At 37.1% G+C, this 26,287-nt stretch overlaps 1 long non-coding RNA gene across 1 annotated transcript in view; it reads right to left on the minus strand.

Annotated features, from left to right (window-relative positions):
• Positions 1-2,241: 2,241 nt before the first annotated feature.
• Positions 2,242-26,287, minus strand: part of LOC122230468 — a 78,782-nt gene continuing 54,736 nt past the window's right edge. The window contains exon 3 of the long non-coding RNA XR_006207430.1: positions 2,242-2,316. This is a non-coding gene — a long non-coding RNA (uncharacterized LOC122230468). The remainder of the gene's footprint in view (positions 2,317-26,287) is intronic.

The raw sequence follows: 26,287 nt of genomic DNA on the forward strand, positions 1-26,287 counted from the left end.
TTAATACATTTCAGGTGTATTTAGTTTTCAAGCTAGTAGCTTTGGTTTCTTGGTTTATATTTCAAATCTGTACTCTTGCTTAGCATGCTCCTATCCACATTAACAAACAACTTGAGGATCATTAAAGGCAGAAAGAGAAGAAAAGACTACCCATTTGTAGCAGTGAAGATGTGTATATATAACATTGTCCAAGCACAAACGCGTGAACGAGGAATGCATGAAAAATATGTCCAGTACAAAGCCAAAATTCCAGCGAGAGGAGCCGAGGCTGTGTTACCCGTTGCTGTAAGGGAAGCAGAAAAATCTATGCTTTTTTTTGAAGCAGTGTTGGGCATTTCCCTTCTACTAATGGAAGCGACATTGAGAAAGACATGGTCTCAGAGGGAAGGCCCTGAGCTCTGTAATGTGTGAATGGTTCTCTCTCAGGTCAGGCTCCCATGCCCAGTTGACTACCTTGCTCTCCGATGAGTGATGATTATTACTTTATCCTTTGAAATAGACACGACCGACTGTATATATAGAGGGCTCACATGCTACGAAAAATGCTTGCAGGTTTGTGTGAATTCTTACCTTAGTTCACGATTTTAAAGAGGATTCAATAAGTTGTTTTTGTTCCTGATTTATGATATAGTTCATAAACTGTACATTTCAGAGTTGAGATGGATTTTAGAGGATTATTTTGTCCAAACCCTTTATCAAATGTGGAATGCCATTTTTAATCCCATAAAAGATGCTTATCTTCTTATTTTACCACAGATAGTTGAATTTATGGATGACGTGGTTTTGTTTTGCTATAGCAATAGCAGTGTCAGTGATAAAATTTGGCTAGGAAAAGGGAATCATCTACTAAGGATCAAATTGTCTCAAAGTGATCCTTAATGTTAGGGTTCAATTCTAGCTTGTATGTGTATAGTTTTGTAGTTCATGCATATTAATTTATCTGTTTATGGAGAAAATATGATTTATCATATAAATTCTGGAACTAAAAGTTGAGTCTTTCAAATGTAAGCTAAATGAAGCCTCTTGTAAAATGTGAAATTGAAGAAAAGGTTATTGTTTTATACACAGGAAAGAGAATGACAAGAGAAAGAAAGAATAATGACCTATTAGGAAAGAGACTAATGCCACCTTTTTTAAAGAGTTAATCATAAATGTTAACTGTGATGTCAGAGGTACCTTCTGACAGCTTCTCATTTCTTTTGGGTAAGCTGAGGGACCATTGTGAGGGTTGTCATGAAGGATGCCACACTAAATAAAGCAGGACAAAAGGAGTGCAATGTCTGTATTAAGGGGCAAAAACATGGGATTTACTTTTCACCTAAGGATGATTTCAAATGTCACTTATGGAAGTACACAATTATGTGCACATTAAAAAAATTAGATTCTGGTTTTTAAAGAAGTATTAATTCACTGACTATTATAACAAAAGGAAAGCTTTAAGAATTTTTTATTCTAACAAGATTTTGGAAGTCAAAATGTTACTAGTCTATGTTTTCATGGTAGTAGAGATAAAGAAATAGACTACAAAGCCTAAAACACCAAGCAAGCTGTACCCTGATTGCATGCACTGAATATTGTTCTTGGCAAAAAAAAAAAAAAAAAAAAAAAGGATAAAAACTTTAAGCTTCCCTTTCCCATATTTGTTAGGGTTCTTCATTTTCTCTCTTTCCTTCATTCATTCTTTCTTTTCTTTTTTTGGAGCATATGAAACATTAATGTGGTTCCAAAAGAAAGAACTGTACAAAAAGGTATTCTCAGAGTAGCAACACTTTCACCCCACCCATTTCTTCCATTTGTTTTCCCCATTCTCTCTCCCTTGTGCTTAACCAATTGCACAGTCTTTGGCTTATCCTCCCTGTATTTCTTTTGAACTAAAGAGGAGACACATGTATGTTTTCTTATCTCCTCTTAATTTTTATAAAATGGTATCATATTATATGTACTCTTTAACAGTATGTCCTAGGAATTCCACCACATCAGTTTATAGAGATTTTCCTCCTTCTTCTCAGTATTCCAGTGTGTGGATGTATTATGGTTTATTCCATTATGCTTTTATGTGTGAATGGTTAGGTTGCTTTTGATCAGTTATTTAGTTTTACCTTTGGATTTTGAATTTTGCAGTCGATTTAAATATAATAGAAAAATAGGTCCTGCCCTTCAAACAAATGTCACAAGCAATTTCATTTTTGTTCTAGTCTTACTTTGCTAAAAGTTCCATCATAGAGGAATTGTTATATTTACCTTGTTTTTTTTTTTAAATGAGCTTCTATGACTTCTCTGTTGATATCTGGCTGTTAATTTGCTACTATCTGCAGACTGAAGAAGAAGGAGACAGAGAAGGAGAAGGAGGAGAAGAAGGAGAAGGAGGTCTTACTGATTGTCATGAGAATCTATACAGCCTAAATTTATTCGATACTATGGTTATAAAACAGCACCTAATTGGTTACCTGGAGTTTGAATGGAATGTTTTCATTTAAGGTATTTTTCACATATGGGAAATGTAACTTTCCTTTAGTCTGAAAAAATGTTAGGCTTTCTTATGGGACTATTTCTAGCATATTATTTGAGAACCTTTAGGGATGAGCCAGAATGGAGTGGAGATTTCACTGTAACTCACTTTATGAAATAGTTAACTTACTAGCAGGGCCATCGTTAAGTGCACATTCCAATTGCAAATCTACTAAGTAGCAGAAACTGATATGGCCCTACTCATTAATCGGCTCTTCAGACAAAATGGTGGTGCTATATTAATTAAAATTTTCACGAAGATATATAAAATAGAAAAATATGCATTAATATTTGAATATGATTAAGTCATGCCACAGAGGGAAACCAATATACAACATAGGCAATGAAAAAGAAATTGTAAATTTGAGGACTGTAATGCATTAGAAAGTATGTTCAACAAGAAGAGTGCTGTCAAGGTGAATGCAAATGGCAGGGAAAAAATCCTTATGAAGTATAGAAAATGCAGGTCTTCAGTGTTGACCTAGAAGACTGACTATATGTGGGCCGTGAAGGTCTGTTTTCTACAGATGAACACTCTCCGGGGAGAAGAAACAATTCATGAGGATTATAGTACCTATGACCTACTATGAAAAGTTTTGCTGTAATATGCATTCTACTTTTACCAGTTAGCTTCCATGAATCCTGAAATCCAGTAAAAAGGGGGTCCTTGGTTGCATTTTTGAGTATCTAGTCCCTGGAAAGGTATAAACATTGCTATTTTTTTGGTGAGCTGATGAAGCAGAGTTCTTGAAGTTGGAAACTGAGGACCAGTTCCTGATGACAACATAATTATAGCTACCTTCTTCCCCGCCCAAAAGCCAAGCTAGTATGCATATTTTTGTTACCAATACATAATACATTGAAGTTAGAATTTGAAGCCCTCCAATGAGTTTAAGTCACTAACTTATTTTCTTAAAACTTCACTGTTTTTGGTCTCACCAAACAAGGTGCTTTTCGTTTATTTTTATTATTTTAAATTTTTATTATAAAAAGTTTCAACCACATATAAAAGTAGACAGGATTGTATGAAGAAATGAATCTGAATGGCTCATTCATTATTCAGTTTCAATAATTATCCAATATTTTTGCCAATCTTTTTTCACCTATTTCCCCATCCCCGTGCCCCACACCTTTATGTTTGGTTGTGATATTTTAAAACAAATTCCAGATATTGTATCATATAATGTGTAAATACTTCAGTGTCACTAATAGGTAAGAATCCCTCCATAAACTTAACAACAGTACATTGCTAAATCTAACAAAATAGCCATCATCTACTACCAAATCCATATTTAAATTTTACCAGTTGTCTCAAATAGTTCCTGTTGTTGTTGCTTTGTTTGAATCGAGATCCAAAGAACTGCTCACACATTGCATTTGGTTGATAGGTCTTTTAAGTCTCTGTTCTGTACTCTAGATGCCCCACCTTAAATGTGATTCATTTGCTGAAGTAACTGGATTTTTCAGTTGTTTTGAAAAAATACTTCATAGGTGATGCTGTGTGTTTTCTTTTGCATCATATCAGGAGGCCCCACTTTAGACAATAAGATTGATTAGTGGATTCAGGTATTGTCAGCCCAATATACCCATTGTAAAATTTCTCATCAACTATACACCAAATAATGAGTGATGAACACTGCTTCGTGCCACTATTTCATCATGAATTGTAAAATATTTCATTTAAAAATTCTATTATTTCTTTTGTTTTTACTATTTAGAATTCTTTTATAATAAAGGGCATAAATAATATATCCTTATTAGCTGTTTGGTTACCCCAAACAGAGCATGTTGAGGAAAGATGGACTATATGTCTAATTATTTCCCTTTACCAACTTTCAGAATAATAAGTTGGTGCCTATGCATTTTCCAAAAGGGATCAGTGAGGTTTCTTTCTTTATCAGGTATAATTATGAAATCATGGATTTTATACATTGATGTGTTCTAATCTACTGTAGTTCTTGTTCTTTTAGGTTCTCGAATTTTCCCATCCTTGGCCAATGTTATTCCCTTCAAATTGATTCCTGTGTCCTTTTGATAAGATTCCAAGATTCTGTGATAACTTCCTTGCTTCCTGGGTCAAAATGTTCCAGGATCATTTGCATAGTTTCTCTCCCAGACCTGGAATCAGCCATCTTTCCAAGGAGCCTACGTTCCTTTTAGATGAAAATGGTATTTAGAGTCCACAAGCTGGAGACTAGGGATGCTTATCACTTCTAGGTTGTCATTGCTTCCGGGCCCTCTCAGTACACAAGAATATGTATTCTTTTTAGAATGAGAAAAATTTGAAGATGACTGTATTTCTGCTGATTTATTTTAATTTCATGTTGTTATTATTTTAGTTTTTATTTCTTTATTTGACTTCTATTTAATCTGCTTTCTTATTTTAAAACTTTTTTTTTTTTTTTTTTTTTTTTTTTTTTTTTGCTATTCTTTTATTCTTAGGATATTTCCCTCTAGGGAGATACAGTAAAAACAGTGATTTTTGTTTTCAAATTACTTGAAGTAATTATTCTCTGTGAGCTTTTGATACCAGCTTGATTAAAAGTTAGCTTTAATTCCAGCAATTCCACTTCCGGATATATACCTAAAAAAATTGAAAACAGAGACTTAAATAGATATTTGTATACTCATATTCATAGAGTATTATTCCTAACAACCTAAAGGGGGAAACAAACCAAGAGTCCATTGATGGATGAATAGAGAAAAACAAAATGTGGCATACACATATACTGGAATATTATTTAATCTTGAAAGGAAGGGAATTCTGACATAGGCCACAACATGGATGAACCTTGAGGACATTATGCTAAGTGAAATAAATTAGCTACAAATGGAAAATAGTATATGATTCCACTTTTGTGAGGTACCTAGAATAGTCAAATTCACAGAGACAGAATAATGGTTACCAGTGGCTAGGGGGAGGTGGAATGGGGAGTTATTGTTGAATGAGTAGGAGTTTCACTTTGGATGAGGAAAAAAAGTTCTAGAGATAGATAATGGTGATAGTTGCAAAACAATGTGGGATGTATTAATGCCACTGAACTGTCCACTTAAAAATGATAAAAATGATTTTTTATGTCATATACATATTTTTAATTTAATTTTTTATTAAATTTATATCCAAATTAGTTAGCATATAGTGCAACAATGATTTCAGGAGTAGATTCCTTAGTGACCCTTACCCATTTAGCCCATCTTCCCTCCCACAACCTCTCCAGTAACCCTCAGTTTGTTCTCCATATTTATGAGTCTCTCATGTTTTGTCCCCCTCCTTGGTTTTATATTATTGTTGCTTCCATTCCCTTATGTTCATCTGTTTTGTCTCTTACAGTCCTCATATGAGTGAAGTCATGTGATATTTGTCTTTCTCTGACTGACTTATTTCACTTAGCATAATACCCTCCAGTTCCATCCACATAGTTGCAAATGGCAAAATTTCAACCTTTTTGATTGCTGAGTAATACTCCATTGTATATATACACCACATCTTCTTTATCCATTCATCTATCGATGGACATTTGGGCTCTTTCCATACTTTGGCTGTTGTTGATAGAGCTTCCATAAATATTGGGGTGCATGTGTCCCTTTAAAACAGCATACCTGTATCCCTTGGATAAATACCTAGTAGTGCAATTGCTGGGTCGTAGGGTAGTTCTATTTTTACTGTTTTGAGGAACATCCATACCGTTTTCCAGAGTGGCTGCACCAGTTTGCAGTCCCACCAGCAGTGCGAAAGAGATCCTCTTTCTCTGGATCCTCGCCAACATCTGTCGTTGCCTGAGTTGTTAATGTTAGCCATTCTGTCAGGTGTGAGGTGGTATCTCATTGTGGTTTTGATTTGTATTTCCCTGATGATAAGTGATGTGGAGCATTTTTTCATGTGACGGTTGGCCATCTGGATGTCTTCTTTGGAGAAGTGTCTATCCATGTCTTTTGCCCATTTCTTCACTGGATTGTTTGTTTTTTGGGTGTTGAGTTTGATAAATTCTTTATAGATTTTGGATACTAACCCTTTATCTGATATGTCGTTTGCAAATATCTTCTCCCATTCTGTCAGTTGGTTTTTAGCTTTGCTGATTGTTTCTTTTGCCATGCAGAAGCTTTTTATTTTGATGAGGTCCCAATAGTTCATTTTTGCTTTTGTTTCCCTTGCCTCCAGAGACGTGTTGAGTAAGAAGTTGCTGCGGCCAAGATGAAAGAGGTTTTTGCCTGCTTTTTCCTTGAGGATTTTGACGGCTTCCTGACTTACATTGAGGTCTTTCATCCATTTTGAGTTTATTTTTGTGTATGGTGTAAGAAAGTGGTCCAGGTCCATTTTTCTGCATGTTGCTGTCCAGTTTTCCCAGCACCACTTGCTGAAGAGACTGTCTTTATTCCATTCAATATTCTTCGTTGGCCATATGTTTGTGGGTCCATTTCTGGGTTCTCTATTCTGTTCCATTGATCTGAGTGTCTGTTCTTGTGCCAGTACCATATTATCTTGATGATTACAGCTTTGTAGTATAGCTTGAAGTCTGGGATTGTGATGCCTCCTCTTTGGTTTTCTTTTTCAAGATTGCTTTGGCTATTTGGGCTATTTTTCTGGTTCCATACAAATTTTAGGATTATTTGTTCTAGCTCTATGAAGAATGATGGTGTTATTTTGATAGGGATTGCATTGTAGATTGCTTTGGGTAGTATCGACATTTTAACAATATTTGTTCTTCCTATCCAGGAGCATGGAATCTTTTTCCATTTTTCTGTGTCTTCTTCAATTTCTTTCATAAGCTTTCTATAGTTTTCAGTGGATAGATTTTTCACCTCTTTGGTTAGATTTATTCCTAGGTATTTTATGGTTTTTGGTGCAACTGTAAGTGGGAACGATTCCTTGATTTCTCTTTCTGTCACTTAATTATTGGTGTATAGGAATGCAACTGATTTCTGTGCATTGATTTTATATCCTGCAACTTTGTGAATTCAGGAATCAATTCTAGCAGTTTTTTGGTGGAATCTTTTGCGTTTTCCATATAGAGTATCATGTCATCTGCGAAGAGTGAAAGTTTGACTTCCTTCTGGCCAATTTGGATGCCTTTTATTTCTTTGTGCTGTCTGATTGCTGAGGCTAAGACTTCCAATACTATGTTGAATAACAGTGGTGAGAGTGGACATCCCTGTTTTGTTCCTGACCTTAGGGGGAAAGCTCTCAGTTTTTCCCCATTGAGGATGATATTAGCATTGGGTCATTCATGTATGGCTTTTATGATCTCGAGGTATGCTCCTTCTATCCCTACTTTATTGACGGTTTTCATCAAGAAAGGATGGTGTATTTTGTCAAATGCTTTCTCTGCCTCTATTGAGAGGATCATATGGTTCTTGTCCTTTCTTTTATTGATGTGATGAATCACATTAATTGTTTTGGAGATATGAACTAGCCCTGCATCCCAGGTATAAATCTTACTTGGTCGTGGTGAATAATTTTTTTAATGTATTGTTGGATCCAGTTGGCTAATATCTTGTTGAGGATTTTTACATCCATGTTCATCAGGGAAACTTGTCTATAGTTCTCCTTTTTAGTGTGGTCTCTGTCTGGTTTTGGAATCAAGGTAATGCTGGCTTCATAGACAGAGTTTGGAAGTTTTCCTTCCATTTCTATTTTTTGGAACAGCTTCAAGAGAATAGGTGTTAACTCTTCCTTAAATGTTTGGTAGAATTCCCCTGGAAAGCCATCCAGCCCTGGCCTCTTGTTTTTTGGGAGATTTTTGATTACTAATTTGATTTCTTTACTGGTTATACCCATTTTATTGGTGTATAATTGCTCACAATATTCTCTTATTATTGTTTGTATTTCTGCAGTGTTGGTTGTGATCTCTCTTCTTTCATTCTTGATTTTATTTGTTTCGGTCCTTTCATTTTTCGTTTGATCAAACTGGCTAGGGGTTTATCAATTTTGTTAATTCTTTCAAAGAACCAGCTTCTACTTTCATTGATCTGTTCTACTGTTTTTTGGTTTCAATAGCAATGGTTTCTGCTCTAATCTTTATTATTACCTGTCTTCTGCTTGTTTTGGGTTTTATTTGCTGTTCTTTTTCCAGCTCCCTAAGGCGTCGGGTTAGGTTGTGTATTTGAGATCTTTCCTCCTTCTTTAGGAAGCCTTTGCTTGTGCTATCATTTTCATTGACTTCCATATACTTTTTAATTTCTTCTTTAACTGCTTGGTTAGCCCATTCATTCTTTAGTAGGATGTTCTTCAGTCTCCAAGTATTTGTTACCTTTCCAAATTTTTTCTTGTGGTTGATTTCAAGTTTCATAGCATTGTAGTCTGAAAATATGCATGATATGATCTCGATCTTTTTGTACTTGCTGAGGGCTGATTTGTGTCTCAGTATATGGTCTATGCTGGAGAATGTTCTGTGTACACTGGAGAATAATGTATATTCTGCTGCTTTAGGATGAAATGTTCTGAATATATCTGTTAAGTCCATCTGGTCCAGTGTGTCATTCCAAGCCATTGTTTCTTTGTTGCTTTTTTGATTAGATGATCTGTCCATTGTTGTGAGTGGGGTGTTGAAGTCTCCTACTATTATTACTATTGATGAGTTTCTTTATGTTTGTGATTAATTGATTTATATATTTGGGTGCTGCTACATTTGGTGCATAAATGTTTACAATTGTTAGGTCTTCTTGGTGGATAGACCCCTTGATTATGATGTAATGCCCTTCTGCATCTCTTGATACAGTCTTTATTTTAAAGTCTAGATTATCTGATATAATCAGTAATCTGGCTTTCTTTTGTTCACCATTAGCATGATAGATGGTTCTCCATCCCCTTATTTTCAATCTGAAGGTGTCTTTAGGTCTAAAGTGGATCTCTTGTAAACAGCATATAGATGGATCTTGTTTTCTTATCCATTCTGTTACCCTATGTCTTTTGATTGGAGCATTTAGTCCATTGACGTTTAGAGTGAGTAGTGAAAGACATGAATTTATTGCCATTATGATGCTTGTAGAGTTGGAGTTTCTGGTGGTGTTCTCTGGTCCTTTCTAATCTTTGTTTCTTCTGATATATATATATATATATATATATATATATATATATATATATATATATATCTTTTTTCCCCTCAGAGAGTCCCCCTTAAAATTTCTTGCAGGGCTGGTTTGGTGGTCATGAACTCCTTTAAATTTTGTTTGTCTGGGAAACTTTTAACCTCTCCTTCTATTTTGAATGACAGCCTTGCTGGATAAAGAAATCTTGACTGCATATGTTTCTGATTCAGCACATTGAATATATCCTGCCAGTCCTTTCTGGCCTGCCAAGTTTCTGTGGATAGGTCTGCTGGAAACCTGACCTGTCTTCCCTTGTAGGTTGGGACTTTTTTTCCCTTGCTGCTTTAATGATTCTCTCCTTGCCTGAGTATTTTGTGAATTTGAGTATGATATGCCTTGTTGATGGTTGGTTTTTGTTGAATCTAATGGGAGTCCTCTGTGCTTCCTGGATTTTGATGTCTGTGTCTTTTCCCAGGTCAGGGAAGTTTTCTGCTATGATTTGCTCACATAACCCTTCTACCCCTTTTTCTCTCTTTTCCTCTTCTGGGACCCCTATGATTCTGATGTTGTTCCTTTTTAATGAGCCACTGATTTATCTAATTCTTTTTTTATTTTTATTTTTATTTTTTTTAATTTTTATTTTATTTAATGTTTATTTATTTTTGACAGAGACAGAGACAGAATGCGAGTGGGTTAGGGGCAGAGAGAGAGGGAGACACAGAAGCAGAAGCAGGCTCCAGGCTCTGAGCTGTCAGCACAGAGCCTGACGCAGGGCTCGAACTCACGAGCTGTGAGATCATGACCTGAGCCGAAGTCGGACGCTCAACCGACTGAGCCACCCAGGCGCCCCTGATTTCTCTAATTCTTAAATCGTGCTTTTTTGCCTTAATCTCCCTCTTTTTTTCTGCTTCATTATTCTCCATAAGTTTGTCTTCTATATCGCTGAGTTTCTGTTCTGCCTCATCCATCCTTGCTGCTGCGGCATCAGTTATAGCATTTTTTTCTTTCATCCTGACTAGTTTTTACTTCCTTTATCTCCACAGAAAGGGATTCTAATCTATTTTGACTCCAGCTAGTATTCTTATCGTGATTCTAAATTCTGGTTCAGACATCTTGATTGTATCTGTGTTGGTTAAATCCCTGGCTCTCGTTTCTTCGTGCTCTTTCTTTTGGGGTGAATTCCTTCATTTCGTCATTTTGAAGGGAGGAAAGGAATTAATGAGGTAGAAAAATTAAAATAAAAAAATTAAAAGTAAATAATATTAAAATTAAAATATTAAACACACACACACACACAAAATCAAATAAATGATATTAGATCCTAGGTGTGCTTTGGTCTGGGTGTTGAAAGTGGTTTGATAGATTAGAGAAAAAAATGGGGGACAAAAAGGAAATTGTTTGAGAATTTGAAAAAATGAATACACTGAAGTAGACTAAAATGAAATGATGGGAGTAAAATAGAATTTGAAAAAATTTACACAAAAGTAAAGAAAGAATATAGTAGAAAAAAATTAAAGAAAAATATTTTTAATAAAAAGTAAAAATAAAAATGAATTTTTTCTCTTTCTGTATTCAAGAAAAAGAAAAGAAATGAAAAAGAGAAAAAAGAACAAAAGGAAATCATTTGAAAATTTGAAAAAGTGAATACACTGTAGTAGACTAAAACAAAATGATGGAAGTAAAATGGAATTTGAAAAAATTTACATAAAAGTGAAAAATATAGTAAAAAAACTAAAGAAAATATTTTTAATAAAAATTGAAAATAAAAATGAATTTTTTCTCTTTATATATTCAAGAAAAAGAAGTGAAAAAGAGAAAAAAAAAGAAAATTTAATAGACGGACCTACTAACAGATTGAAACGTGACTGAAATTACTTTGTTTTCCCCTAGAAGCCAGACTATGGAGCGCTTTATAGTCCATAAACTAAGCAGGTGGTGAGACTTGTGTTCTTGAAGAGCGAGGTTGGCCCAGTTGGGCGGGGCTTAGTTTAAAGGCTCTGTTCTCCACTAGATGGTGCTGCTAGCCAACTGGGGTGGAGTTTTGTGGCGCTCGTAGGTGCGTGTGCGCATGTGTGGGAGCGGTGAAATGGTGTCACCCAGGTACTCTGTGTCTAGTATTGGAACTCTGTACTCTCTGATCAGCAATCATGCACCCGTCCTCTGTCGTCAGGTTTCGTCCACTCCCTCCTTTTTCACTGTCCGTAACCAAGCCTCAGGTCGTACCTCTCTCCCGAGTTTTGTCTCTGATGCAGCTGTTTTCCCCGGCCCTTTACTTCTGAAGGACTTCGGCTTTGACCCCTTCCGCCCCTCTGCGGGAGAGTCTCACTGAGCAATGGCCGAATGTCGGCCGCACCCAGGAACGCTTGCTGGACCCTGCTGCTGCCAGTGCTCCAAGACTGTGGCCAGGTGCCAGACCGTCCCAGAAAAAGTTCGAGAGACAGTGTAGCAGCAGCGTTTCAGGGATTATGGAAAATCACAACACACCTGGCACCAGGCTTCGCCCTTAACCTTGTTCCAGCACCAGCAAATGTGGCCAGTTTCTGGGGTCTGCTGGGACCAGGTGGCTTCAACAGTCTCTACCAAATGTCCTTCCAGAAGTGGAACCGCTTTTCCCCATGTGGCCTAAGAACCTCCTGGACCCCACTCTGTTCCTGGGGATTCGCCCTTCCCACCAGAGCACCGCCAGGTATGGAGCTGTGGAGTTGCAGACTCTGCACTCCCCTTGTTTACAGTCTTACTGGAATTTAAACCCTCTCCTTTCTCCTTTCTCCCTTTTTAGTTTAGTCCCTGCGGCTGTTTCCAATTTTCCACTTTCTCTCCAGCTGCTTTTGGGGGGGGTGCTTTTCCCGTATTCTCCCCCCAGTCTCCGTTCTCTGTCTGCAAAAGTGGCTCTGTGCCCACTGCAGCTTCTTGCTCCCCAAGTTCACCTCTCCGCGCTGCGTACCTGCTGAATTCTGTGCTTCAGGTTGTGCCTATTGTTTTGTTAATCCTCAGATCAGTTTTCTAGGTGTGCAGGATGGTTTAGTGTTGGTCTGGCTGTATTTCATGAATGAGAGACACACAAAAAACTTCCATGCTGTTCTGCCATCTTGGCTCCTCCTCTGTCATATATTTATCACAATAAAAAATTAGCTTATTTTTCAGTTTGTTTCCAGCTTTAGAGATTTTGTTTTCACCTTTTTGATTTTGTTATTGTAAAACAATTTAATATTCCAAAATGAAAGTTATCAAGCAAGTTTCTTTCATAGACATACTTTTTACTTTCATGCCTATCTCCAGCCTGTTCCCTTGGTTCCTATAGAAATAACTATTATATTAATTATACTAGTTTTGTGATTTATTCTACTATTGTTTCTTTCTGAAAATATATAGAAATAGCTATCTATATAGACATTTACGACTTTTTTATTATAAAAATAGCAATACTCTGCAAACACTGCTCTGTACTTTGTGTTTTTCACTTAACCATGTATGTTTGAGATCCTATCCATGGCAATTTATATAGATCTTAATCAGTCTTTTTTGTTGTTGTTTCATAGTATCCCATTGTATGCAGACAGAAAACTAGGGGAAAGGAAGGGAAGCTATGTATTGAGTGCTAACTATAAGTAAACTGTTGTTCTGTATGTTCATTTTCTGTAATCCTTATAATATCCCTTTGATGTAGTATGATTCCTATTTCATAGATGAAGAAATAAGCTTGGAGAGATTAGGAAACTTGCTGAAGTTCCCATAGTAAGAAAATGGAGTGGGGACTTGGGTCTGAATTAACTCCATAATCTATGCTCTACCCTCTCTACGACTAGAGCTAGGCAAATCCATGATTAGAATGGAAGCAAGTTGAAGTCCAACAACTCAGTTGGCATCCATGGAGACCTGCACAGGGAAAGAATACAGCAACCAGGAAATCACAGCAATAGGAAGCTACACTCCAGGATCTTGGAGGGTTTTGTCAACAGAGAAATTTGTCGACAGGCAGCAGGGACTATTGTTCTGTGGTTAGACTTGTGGCATTGTTTATGGTGCTGGGAAGGAGACTGGCAAGAACTAGAGGACCCAGACTGAGGCTCAGTCTGCGTACTTTTGTTAGAACCAAGATCATCTCGGAATGTAGTGAGCCATGAAGGCAGAAAGCTGAATCCTACCCACCGGACTGGATTGGAGCTGCTCACATCACTTCTATGTTGGGTCAGTGCCAGTCTGGGAGACTGGTGGACAGAGGAGAAATGGATAGGCTGATACCTGGCACCCCCCGCCCCCCGCCCTTAGTAAAGTTCCTGCTGACTCTGACAGGTACCCAGCACCAGTTTTCTCCAGGTCTTCAAATCTGGAGTCTGAATCTACTCTCCTGGGCTTAAAGTATAACTATATTTTTCTCTTGGGGTACAAAGGGCTACTGTGATTATACTAGGGTTCTTCAGAAAAACAGAACTAATAGAATGTGTGGATGGATAGGTAGGTAGGTAGATAGATAGGTAGATAGATAGATATTTATTATAAGGAGTTGGCTCACACAATTATGGAGGCTGTTAAGTCCAGAATTTGCAGGATGTGCTGGCAGGCTGGAGACCCAGGAGATCTGATGTTTCAGTTTGAATCTGAAGGCAGTCTACTGTAGAACCAGGAAGAGCTGATTTTGCAGATGAAGTCCAAAGGCAGTCTGCTGGAGAATTCTTTCTCGTTGGGGTTGGCTGGTCTTTTTGTTTTATTCAGCCTTGGGCTGAATGTGGCCCACCAACATTATGGAGGACAGTTTGCTTTACTCAAAGTCCAGCGACTTAAATGTTAATTTCATCCAAAACATGATCAACAGAAACACCCAGAATAGTGTTTGACCAGATATCTGGGCATCTGTGGTCTAGTCCGGTTGACACACAAAATTAACCAACACAGGGGCACCTGGGTGTCTCAGTCAGTTAAGTGTCCAATTCTGATATCAACTTAGGTTGTGATCTCTTGGTGGTGAGATCCAGTCCCGTGTCAGGCTCCGTACCGAACGTGGAGACTGTTTGAGATTCTCTCTCTCCCTCTTTATCTCTCTGCCTCTCTCCCACTCAGGCTCTCTCACAAAATAAATAAACATAAAAAAAAATTAACCATCACAGTGATCTTGGTAGTTAAGTGCATTCCATCAGGCAGAATAAAGTGAAAAAAAGCTTTAAAATCAGTGAGAAGATGTTGATCCCCAAATCATAATTCCAGAACGTTAGTACTGAGGGGACATTGGAGATGATTTATTTTAGCTGTTTATTTTGCAAATGAGAACACCAAGGCAAATGAGAAAATGATTAGATGAATTATCCAAGATCCCACATCCATTCATTAATTTAAATAAAGAAAAGAAATATTGATTGAATGTTTTCTATACGTCAGGTGCTGTGCTAGGCACTGGCATTACAGTGGTGACCAAGAAAGACATTGTCCTGCCTTTACAAAGCTTTTTTGAGGAAGGGGCCCTTAGGCTGAGAGATCAGGATAAGTAGGAGTTAATCAGGATTTGTGGGTCAGGGACAAGCTGAGGGAATCATTTTTCATGCATAAGGATCTAAGCGTGGGCAGGCGCTGAGGTGGGAAGAAGTTGAATAACTTTGAAGAGCTGAGAGAAGTTCAGAATAAATTGAAAGAGGCAGTTAAAAGACTTGAAGATGCTGTTTACATTGCACCTTCCCCTAAAGATGAAAATTTTTTTCCCACAGCTATTTCCTTTTCAAAGTGCTTAGCAATCTTTGAGCAATCAGTCTCACAGCCCAAGGAGAGCAGGTATCATTATCACTATCTAGTGACTAGAGGAATTAAGGCATTGAACAGCCAACGCCTTGCCCAAGGCCACTGAAAAATTAAGATTAGAGAAACTAGAATTAAAAGTCACAAGGGAAGGCTTGGCTTCTCTGACACAATCGTGGGAAAGGAACTTATTTCTTCTGGAAACTTAAATAGTCATCTTAGAGGCTTCAGTGAAATCAGAGTGCAAAAATAGGCCTTCTCCCTGTCCCTCAGCACAACAATAATTTAGCAGTAATTATGATAATTATCGCTAAATGATTTGTGTGCTGATCAGGTTAAGAGTTCCCAGGGCTGGGTTCCCAGGTTACCCTCCTCAGCTCCCCCTCTGTGATTTGCCCAGGGCCAGACCGTAACTGCACTTCTGTAGCTCTCCAGCCAGGAGCTCTGACTCCCCTGGGCCAACCAGCCCTACACCATGTCACCATGTCCCGAAGTTGTGATGTTGATGGCGGTGTGAATAAACCGGAAGTGACCTGATGGAACTACCTCATTGGGGAGTCCCTGAAAATGGTGTCTTTGGTGATTTATTGTTGGATGTAAGTTTCCATTAAACAACTGTCCCTTTCTTTGCCTATCTCTCTGATTTACATTTACCTGTGGCTTCTCTGAATGTATGGAAAACATTTAACTTTTATCATTCTTTAATTTTTAATTGTCTTATGATTGTCACTTAATTAAGCTTTAATAGAGTCTATTGAAAAAAGAGAAACCAATGCTTACTGGTAAGCTGTTCTGCTTTCATTATGTCTGACAAGTCAGAGAAATAAAGAAACGGGAAAATGTTTATGTCTTCTGGAAGATGTATGACATGTAATGGGCTTGGACTTTGTTCGTCCTGGGAAAAGGGATAATTTTTCAAAACCACAAGATGTTCAGATATCATTCAAATGCGCCTGTTGCAGCTAATGTACGTCAGTGGTTACTCTGAGTCACTTTCCAGTTTTCACCCATTCATTTTCAGATGGGGTGGGAACCTTTGCCCACCCAGGTTGATATAAATGGAAAGAGAGTGGGCCTTGGCGAAGGACAGACCCGGATTCAAGTCCTGGTGTGAGAGTCTCCTGGTCATAGGATTGTTCACATGTCACTTAACCTCTGATCTCAGTTTCTTTATAAGTTAAATGGGGTTAATATTTTCCTCCCTGGGGTTTTCTTGTGGATTAAATGTAATGCAAAAGCCCCTGACACTACCGTAGCTCTCCTTGCCAATTCTTCTAACACTTTCCCTGGAAGTTTGCCACTCAAGTCTCAAGCCTGAGAGTAGCTAAAATTTATAAAAATGTGGTGATTTGTTCACTCATTATAATTATATTTAAACATCATATTTTATTTTTTTAGGACCTAGAAAAGTACACAAGAATTATTAAAGCAAGCCATCTATATAATCTTTTCAGTGTTTTGACATGATTTCATTTTTCGTATGAAAGGCAATTTGGAGAGCAGCAAATGTGCTACAATTAAGGAAAACTGAAATGGATCATAACTTATTTAATATTTCTTTTTAGGCTAAGAGTCAAGTACAAGTGAGTTCTCATGTATTTTTATCCAAACCACATACAGAACTTGATTCATATCTCTGTTGACTTCTATTATCTGTACTTGATATTCACATCCATAAACCTTTCTCTTGCTCTTTTTCCAAGTGAAACTAATTCAGAGTCTTAAAGGTTGTCCTTGTTGAAACTGCATAGAAATTATTTTCAATGTGAAGTGAATAGTTCAGATGGCTTACTGACATATGTAAGAGAAGAACTGAAATGCAATGGTAATGATGAGAGAATGATTCCTTATATGTTTCAGAACTTTGTGTTACTCAAGATGTACTCATATATTATTTAATTGCTCCTTACAATGACTCTGTGAAGTTCTTCCACAGTATAAAAAGCATTTAAAGGGTGAAAGCCACCAAGCTTGTTTTCTGAGGCTTGTATAATTGTGATGCCAAAACGAAGCAAGATAACACAAGAAAATCATAGCCCCTTTTACCTATGAACACAGATGCAAAGATCCTAAATAATGACTTTATCTTATTTTTTACTTTCTTATTGAAGCATAACTTACAAGGAAGTACATAATCTTAGGTGCACAGCTCGATGAATTTTTATATACATGTACACCAATGTAGCCCCAGATCAGGATATGAAACAGTTTTAGAACCCAGCAGGTTCCCTTGTAACATCTCCCAGTTAGTACAAATGGAACCAAGGGCACCTGGGTGGCTCAGTTGGTTAAGAGTCTGATTTCGGCTCAGGTCATGATCTCGAGGGTCCGTGGTTTCGAGCCCCACACCGGGCTCTGTGCTCACAGTTTAAAGCCTGGAGCTTACTTTAGATTCTGTGTCTCCCTCTCTCTCTCCCCTTCCCCCACTCGCATTCTGTCCCTCTCTCTCAAAAAAAAAAATAAACATTATAAAAAAGTTAAATGGAACCGCTTGATTTTTTTGTGTGTTTCTGGCTTCTTTTGCTTAACATTGTCTATGAGATTCATTTATGTTGTTATACATGCAGTAGTTTTTCTTCATTGCTGTGTATTATCCCATTGTATAGTGATATCACTATTCATTCTACTTTGATGCATATTTGGGTTATTTTAAGTTTTGGGCTCTTATGCACAAAGTGTCTATGAACATTCTTGTAAATATGTTTTATAAGTACTCGTTTCTTTGGGGTGTGAACCCAGAAATGGAACTGCTGAGTCATAGTGTGTACAATTCCCTAAAGTAGTTCAACCAATTTACGCTCCCACTATTGCATGAGAGTGTATATAGTTGCTCTGCATCCTCCCCTCACAATATCCTGGAAGTTTCAGTCCTTTTAGTTTTTGTAATTATGGTGGAGTAATGGTGTCTCTTTGCAACTTTAATCTGCATTTCCCTAATGATTAATGATAGTTAATAAAGTTGAACTTCTCTAATATGCTCATTAGCTGTTTGGATATTCTCTTTTATGAGGTGCTTGTTCAAATCTTTGCACATTTAAAAAATTGAGTTGTCTTTTTCTTATTGATTTGTAGGAGTATTTTTAAAAAACATATTGTGGGTACTTATCCTTTGTCAGATATGTAGAGTGGGAATATATTTTCCCAGTCTATGATTTGCTCTTTTACTCTCCTAATGGTGTCTTTTGATGAACAGAAGTTCTTAATTATAATGAAGTCCAATTTAACAATTTTTTCTTTTCTGATTAGTGCTTGTGGGTATTGCTGAAGAAATCTTTTCCTACTCAAAAGTAATGCAGATATCTCTTATGTTATCTTTTAGAAGTTTTATGATTTTATCTCTCACATTGAGGCTCTGTGATCCATCTTAATTTTTTTTGCATGTGTGAGGTAGAAGTTAGGGTTTACTTTTCCCAACTGGATATCCAACAGTCCCCGCACCATTTACTGAAAGGACTGTTCTTTTCCCACTGAAATTCAATGGTGCTTTTTTTTTTTTTTTTTTTTTTTGAGAGAGAGATGGCATAAGTGAGCGAGGGGCAGAATGAGAGAGATAATCCCATGGTGGAGGGTGGAAGAGAGAGAGAAGCAGGGCTCACCCAAAGTGGGCTCATATTTTTATGCAAAGTGGAAGTAACTCATGTTCACCCAATGAGGGGCTTGAGCTCCCCGGATGTGGGACTCAAACTCACAACTGTGAGATCATGACTTGAGCTGAAGTCAGAGGCTTAATGACTGAGCCACCCAGGTGCCTTGCCTCTTTTTGTAAGAGGTAATTGTATATGTGTAGGTTTGTTCTGGATCCTGTTCTGTTTTGGCCAATATGTTCATCCTTGCACCAGTTTTTCACTTTCTTAATTTTTGTAGCTTTACAATAAGTCATGATACACAATAGTATAAGCCTTCTAGCTTCTTTTTTTTTTTTTTTTAATTTTTTTTTCAACGTTTTTTATTATTTATTTTTGGGACAGAGAGAGACAGAGCATGAACGGGGGAGGGGCAGAGAGAGAGGGAGACACAGACTCGGAAACAGGCTCCAAGCTCTGAGCCATCAGCCCAGAGCCCAACGCGGGGCTCGAACTCACGGACCGCGAGATTGTGACCTGGCTGAAGTCGGACGCTTAACCGACTGCGCCACCCAGGCGCCCCCCCTCTAGCTTCTTAAAGATTGCTTGGTTATTTTAGGTCCTTTGTATTTTCATATAACATTTAGAGGCAGCTTGTCAATTTCTTTAAAAAAGCCTTCCTGGTATCTTGATTGAGATTGCATTACATCTATATAACAATTTAATGAGAATTGACATCTCACGATTTTCTTTTTTTTCTTTAGTTTATTTACATTGTTTTTTAGTAATCTCTGCACCCAGTGTGGTGCTCGATCTCATAACCCTGAGATCAAGAGTCAAATGCTCTTCTTACCAGACCAGCCAGGTGCCCCTCATGATTTTCTTTAAGTAGAAAAAGGTTTTGATAAAATCTAATCCCTATTTATGATAACATTTTATTAAATAAAGAAGAGAAATGTATATGGAAGCATAAATGTCTATGCCCACTAACCTTAAAAAAAGTATGGAGGAGATTTTTCCAGCCAGATGTTAAAACATACTACAAAGTCATAATAATACATAAAGCAAGGTATTGGTATGAGAATAGGCATATAAACTAATGGAACAGAAGAGACAGCTCAAACACCAAGTCCAATAGAAAAATAGGCAAAAGATATGAGTCAAAGTTTTATAGAAAAGGAAACCCAAAAGGCTTACAAGCATTATAGCTGATACTCAAATTCATTGGAGATCAGGGAAATGAAAAGAAAGAAACAGTGAGAGTGCTGATAGCATTTAGTCAGTTTAAGTATATGCATAGCCCGTGGTCCAGTAATTTGGTTCTGCATATCAGGTACAAAGAATTTCTCACAGAATAAATAGTAAGGGAATACTGCATAATTTTTTTGTGTGTGTGTGGCAGGGAGTTGGAAGTAGCCTGGTGTTCTGCAAAATAGAGAAGCTAAATGGGGTTGAATGCACACCATAAAGTATTATACATCATTTAAAAACAACAGTTTAAATGTGCACATAGAAAAGTGGATACAGCTCAAAAAGACAGTGGTTAGTAATAAAAGTTAGGTTCAGAATGAAAGAAAACAATATTGGTAACAATATCAGTTATAGGCATTAAACATTCCGCACACAGAATAGGAATCTATTTTACAAGAGCATACAGAGAAGAAGATGCACTTCAGTTGCATTAAAGTGTTTGCTTATGAAGGGGGGAAATGGGAGTAGGATATGGGGCTTAAAGGGAAAAATTAAACAAGCTGGGATGTTTCATGCACCTTGATACGGTGTGCACTAAACTGAAGCATTGGATTAACTCAATCAAGTGGATAAGCATTGTTATGTACCTGATAGTGAGGAAGGCTCTGTGGACACAAAAGTGAATCAGACATTATCAGCTATTGGAGAAAAAATAAACAAATACGTTCAATATAATGTGCAAGTACCCTGGATATTAGGAAAGCCTTGCTGAGGGATGCCTCATTTATCCCGGAAATGCTTCTTCTACAAGGTGGGCCCTGAACAGAATCTTGAAGGATAAGTGGGAGGGAGTCAGGCAAAGACAAAAGGAAAGAGTATCTTAAGAAAGAATTATTATACACCCCCTTTTTTAATTTTGAAAAATCTTGAGAAAAAAATCCCTAAAAACTAAAAAAGATAACCAAACCAATAAAACTCTCAAAGTACCAAGAATAATATGATAAATATGCTCAGACCCATGACTTAAAATTGGTAATTGTAGCATATTTGCTTCATCATTAAAATTGTTTTATTATAAAAAATATCAAACATGCACAAAGGTAGATGAACCCCTTTATAATCATTCCTTAGATTTTGCCATATTTGCTTCATCTACTCCCTTTACTTTATTGGTTTTGAATAAAGGAGACAATACCACAGAAAGTAGCATTTCTTTTGATTCTAATTCCCATGCCTATCCCAATTCCTCATTCCCTGTTTAGTATGGATCCTTTCCATCTATCTCAAAATAGCTTTAAATACACTTACACTTTTTTAAAAACACTCTGGCAATACTGTTTACTAGAAATAGATGCATTCTGCACATATAACTTAAAATTTTCTAATAGTCACATTTAACAAGCAAAATGTATACATGCACTACAATACAGTATGTTACATGGCAAGAGATAGAGTGATACGTAATACCATCAAATGTAAAGGTTGTGTTTAATGGAGAACACATTTTGCAACGTTTTGGTTTTAAAATTTAAATTAACTAAAAGTAAATAAAATAAAACAATTTAGTTTCTTAGTCATGCTGGCCACATTTCAAATGCTCAGGAGCTACATGTCCATATTGGGCAGCACAACAGCTCTATAGGTATTGCTTTGTACACTTTCTAAATTTACATGAATGGAATATAATATTTATCTTTCTGTAATTTGCTTTTTGCATTTAACATTATGTTTTGAGTTGTATTCATGTAGATATTATGTAGAACTCATCCATTCTTCTAAACAGTTGTATAGTATTCTATCATAGATTGACTTAATCAAATACTACATTTTACTATACTATATGATCCTCAAATGCTATATTTTATTTATCCAATCCCATTTTATGGATTGGCTAGTTATAGTTTTTGCTATTATAAATAATGCTGCAATAAACTTCTTGTACACATCTTCTTGACTGTAATACGTTGAATTCCTGGGCCATGAACTATATGAATTTTCAATTTTACCATCCGTTTTATGCTAGTATGGGAATTCTAATTCCTTCACATTCTTAGGAAACATATATTGTCACCATTAATAGCAACTGAGATGACTGTCTTAGTTTTAATCTTCATGGCTGGTTAATTTAATAAACTACTTTAGAAAGACAACAGGTCTCAATAATTTTGGTAAAAAAACTCAACCAAATTTGAAAATATATGAATGTATCAATCAAATTAGAAAAATATGCTATTAAAAATTTTAATAATAAAAATATTTTTATTAATATTTAATCACATTTAATTTTAATTAATATTTATAATTAATTATATTTTTTAATAATAAAAATAAATGTTTATTTATTTTTGAGAGAGAGAGACATTGTGGAGTGCAAGTAGGGGAGGGGTAGGGAGAGAGGGGGACACAGAATCTGAAACAGGCTCCAGGTTCTGAGCTGTTAGCACAGAGCCTGACGCAGGGCTCTAACTCATGAGCCATGGGACTATGACCTGAGCCGAAGTCGGATGCTTAACTGATGGGGCCACCCAGACGCCCTGAAAAATATGCTATTTAAATGATTCCAAGAGGAACATGGAGATGGATGACAACTAATCACAGAAATTCTTATTTTTTTTTTTAAGTTTATTTATTTATTTTGAAAGAGAAAGAGTGCCAGTGGGGGAGGGGCAGAGAGAGAGAGAGAAAGAGAGAGAGAGAGAATCCCAAGCAGGCCCCTGAGCCATCAGTGTGGAGCCCAATGTGGGACTTGATCTCATGATCATGACCTGAGCCAAAATCAAGAGTTGGACATCTGACAACTGAGTCACCCAGGCACCCCAGAAATTCTTATGTTTAAAAGCACAGAGTGCTTAATAAAGGTGCCTTATTCACTTATATGATTATTTGGTAGCATGTCATCAGAAAGGAAAGGCAATGGTTTTACCTTCTAATTATAGACCCAACAACTAATTTATGGCGAATAAATAAATGTAGAAGAGAAGAAAAAAGATACATATGTCTTGAAAAAAATTATAATCTAATCACAATGAATTCATACCTATTAGCATTTTGGTGTTTAGCTTCCAGTCCTTTTTGTTCTGCAATGCAATATGTACTGACCATCAAAATAATAAAGTCACTCTCTCGGCTCCTCCTTCCTTAGTTTTATGCTTGCCCTTGTATTTAGTGTTTTTCTCACCTTGCCATAAGGTTATCTGTGAGCCAAAGGGAAATCATAGGCTTGCCATCTTACACTGCTCTCCTCTCTACGAAATTTCTGTGGAATTTCGCTTTGGTAATGTGTCTTGGGCATGTGTCTCTTGTCCTCATTTAGACTTTAAGGCAGAGGCTGCCCTTCAGTTTTTCCCTCCTGCCTCAGTAGCTCCAACATGTACAGTGACTTTCACTTAACACACACTTTTCTTAAAGGCATATACTCTTTAAATATCTGTTATGAATAAATGAATATCACCAATGAGGAGAGGAACAACTTCCATTGTACTTAATATCTTTGTGTTGGCTTTGTTATATACTGTAGTTATTACAGAAAATTTTGGTATCTCTTCTATAAATTGTTAAAGTTATCAGGGCAGGGACTATATTCATCTTTGTATGCATTTATCAAATATGAATTGAACAAATATTTATGTGTAAGGTATTGTGATGGTGTGTGTGGGGGGTTGCTGAGAACATACAAAGAGAAGCTATGTAAACAAGATATGGTTATGGCTCCAGTTTACAGATTAGCAGGATTGGGGGAAAGTAAGCATATTTTTCGTACTATCTAAGGGAATGGGAGGGACTAACAGACAGCATCTACTCAGTTAGTAGACACTTTGCTAGGGTACATAGTATTATGCCCATTTTGTAGCTGAGGAAACTGAGGCTTCAGGAAACTTACCAAAAACCAACACTTAGGTCTGACTCTAAAGCCCAACCTTTCGCATTTGGAAACAGGGATTCCAGAAACATATGTAAAATGAGTAAATATTGGAAGCGCATAAGCACTGTTTTACTCACTATGTACAGTATAGTACATTGAGAAAAGAATAGGGATTAAACTAGAGACATTTCTTTTCAGTCTGACTCTCAGACTAAGATTTGGCTATTCTCGGTTACTGAATATTTCCTTCAGGCAACATCAGTCTCCTGCCTGATCTGTGTTCTCTTTCTTAACTTCGTCTTTGGAGAAAGCTTCCTAGAAGAAGTGACATTTGAACTAGGTTGCATAGAGGTCATTCAGGTAGACAAGGGCCTAGAAGGAGTTCCAGGTAAAGGAACAGGATGTGCCAAGACCTGAATGGTGTGGCTGGATCTTGGGTTCAAGGTTGTAATGGGAAGATAGTAAATGAGGTTTGCAAGGTTGTTAGAGCATGAAGCCTTTTAACAAAACCTACCTACTCACCTGGTCCCCAGGACTTAGCATGTGATCATGCAGGTTGTGCACTGCACGAGAGCACTTGGCCATTGGAGGCTAAATTTGTACTGGCCAGCTGAGGGTCTGAGCCCAGGGTGACTTTAGCCCAGAGGAATATAGAATTCTCTACCTGATCTACCTGGAGTGGGGAATTTTTCTAATTTGTCTTTTTAAAAAATGTTTATTGATTTTGGAGACAGAGAGAGAGAGAGAGAGAGCACAGCAGGGTAGGGGCAGAGAGAGAGGGAGACATAGCATCCAAAGCAGGCTCCAGGCTCTGAGCTGTCAGCACAGAACCCGACACGGGGCTTGAACCCACTAACCATAAGATCATGACCTGAACCAAAGTCAGACGCTTAACCGACTGAGCTACCCAGGTGCCCTTCTAATTTGTTTTTTAAGAAAAGTTCTCTTTTTGTGATTTATTCCCCAGCAGGGGACACTTTTTCCTACTTTTCACAGAGTCTCAGTTTGACAGATTTCTGCTCTGCCTGGTATTGTTTACAAATTCCTGTTCTCTTGGAAAGGGAAGATGTTCCCACTGATCTCAGTTTGAGTCCTTGGATAGAAAATAAGTATTGAACCCAAGTAGATAACATGTACGGTGAACACATTTTCTTTTTCCTCTAGAAAGGAAGTATTTGCCACTTTATGCACTTGGCTGTCCCCTTTCTTCCTTCCCCTTCCTATTAAACTATTTGCTGAAAAGAATAAAAAAAATAGAAAATGCAAGCATGGTCTGGCTACTATTTCATTTCCTCATCTGTGTAATGGGGATAAGGATAAGGCTAGTACTTACTTCATGGGGCTCATGAGGTTTAGACGCAGTAATTCATATCAAGATACTTGGAATGATAACTGGCAAATTGGACATGCTCTAAAAGCATTAACTGCCTCCTTCTCTTCCTCCTCCTCCTCCTCCTCCTCTTCTAAATGACCAAACGCCTGTTTGGATCCATATGCTCTCATCCCGTCTTGCCTGTTGATTGTCCCCTGCTACAATCACTATGAAATGAGTTGGATGGTATTTATTACATTTACATAGTAATAAACATCTTTTAAAGTATGAGTATTTTGAGAATTAATACCATTCTCTTTTCTGATATGGGTTTAATGCAATCACAAAGTCCCATTGATTATTCTATCCTTCAACATTATTGAAGGTTGGTCTTTATCCTTAAGTTCTCGTTTCATAACAAAGTATGCAAAAACCTCTAGGCACATGAAACTGGCATGGAGTCTTTAACTTTACTCATTAAATGACTATTAAGAGGGTCTGAGTAAGTCAGATTCTACAAATTAAATCTGAGATAAACATAATTCCTATGAAGGTATTGCAATCCATTTTATTATACCCAATTTTGAAAAAAAGAAACACATCTCCGAATACCAATTCCCAATTTTCTACCTAGTGAGGAGAGCTGAAAATTAAATAAGTCAAAATAATGTGTATTTTGTAAAATTTTTGCAGGATGCCCCGGAAGGTACATAACTGGGGTGCCTGGCTGGCTCAGTCAGTAGAGCATATGATTCTTGATCTCAGGGTCATGAGCTCAAGCCTCATGTTCGGCATGGAGCCTACTTAAAAAAATAAATAAAATGCATTAAAAAAAGAATGTATTACATACTTGTTTGTCCTGCCAGTGACTTCTTTCTTTCTTTCCTTTTTTAAAATTTATTTTTTTAATTTACCTCCAAGTTAGTTAGCATATAGTGCAACAATGATTTCAGGAGTAGATTCCTTAATGCCCTTTACTGTTTAGCCCATCTCCCTTCCCACAAACTCTCCAGTAACCCTCTGTTTGTTCTCCATGTTTAAGAGTCTCTCATGTTTTGTCCCCTTCCCTGTTTTTATATTATTTTTGCTTCCATTCCCTTA

This window comes from Panthera tigris, chromosome C2 (genome assembly GCF_018350195.1).
Source record: "Panthera tigris isolate Pti1 chromosome C2, P.tigris_Pti1_mat1.1, whole genome shotgun sequence".
NCBI lineage: Eukaryota > Metazoa > Chordata > Mammalia > Carnivora > Felidae > Panthera > Panthera tigris.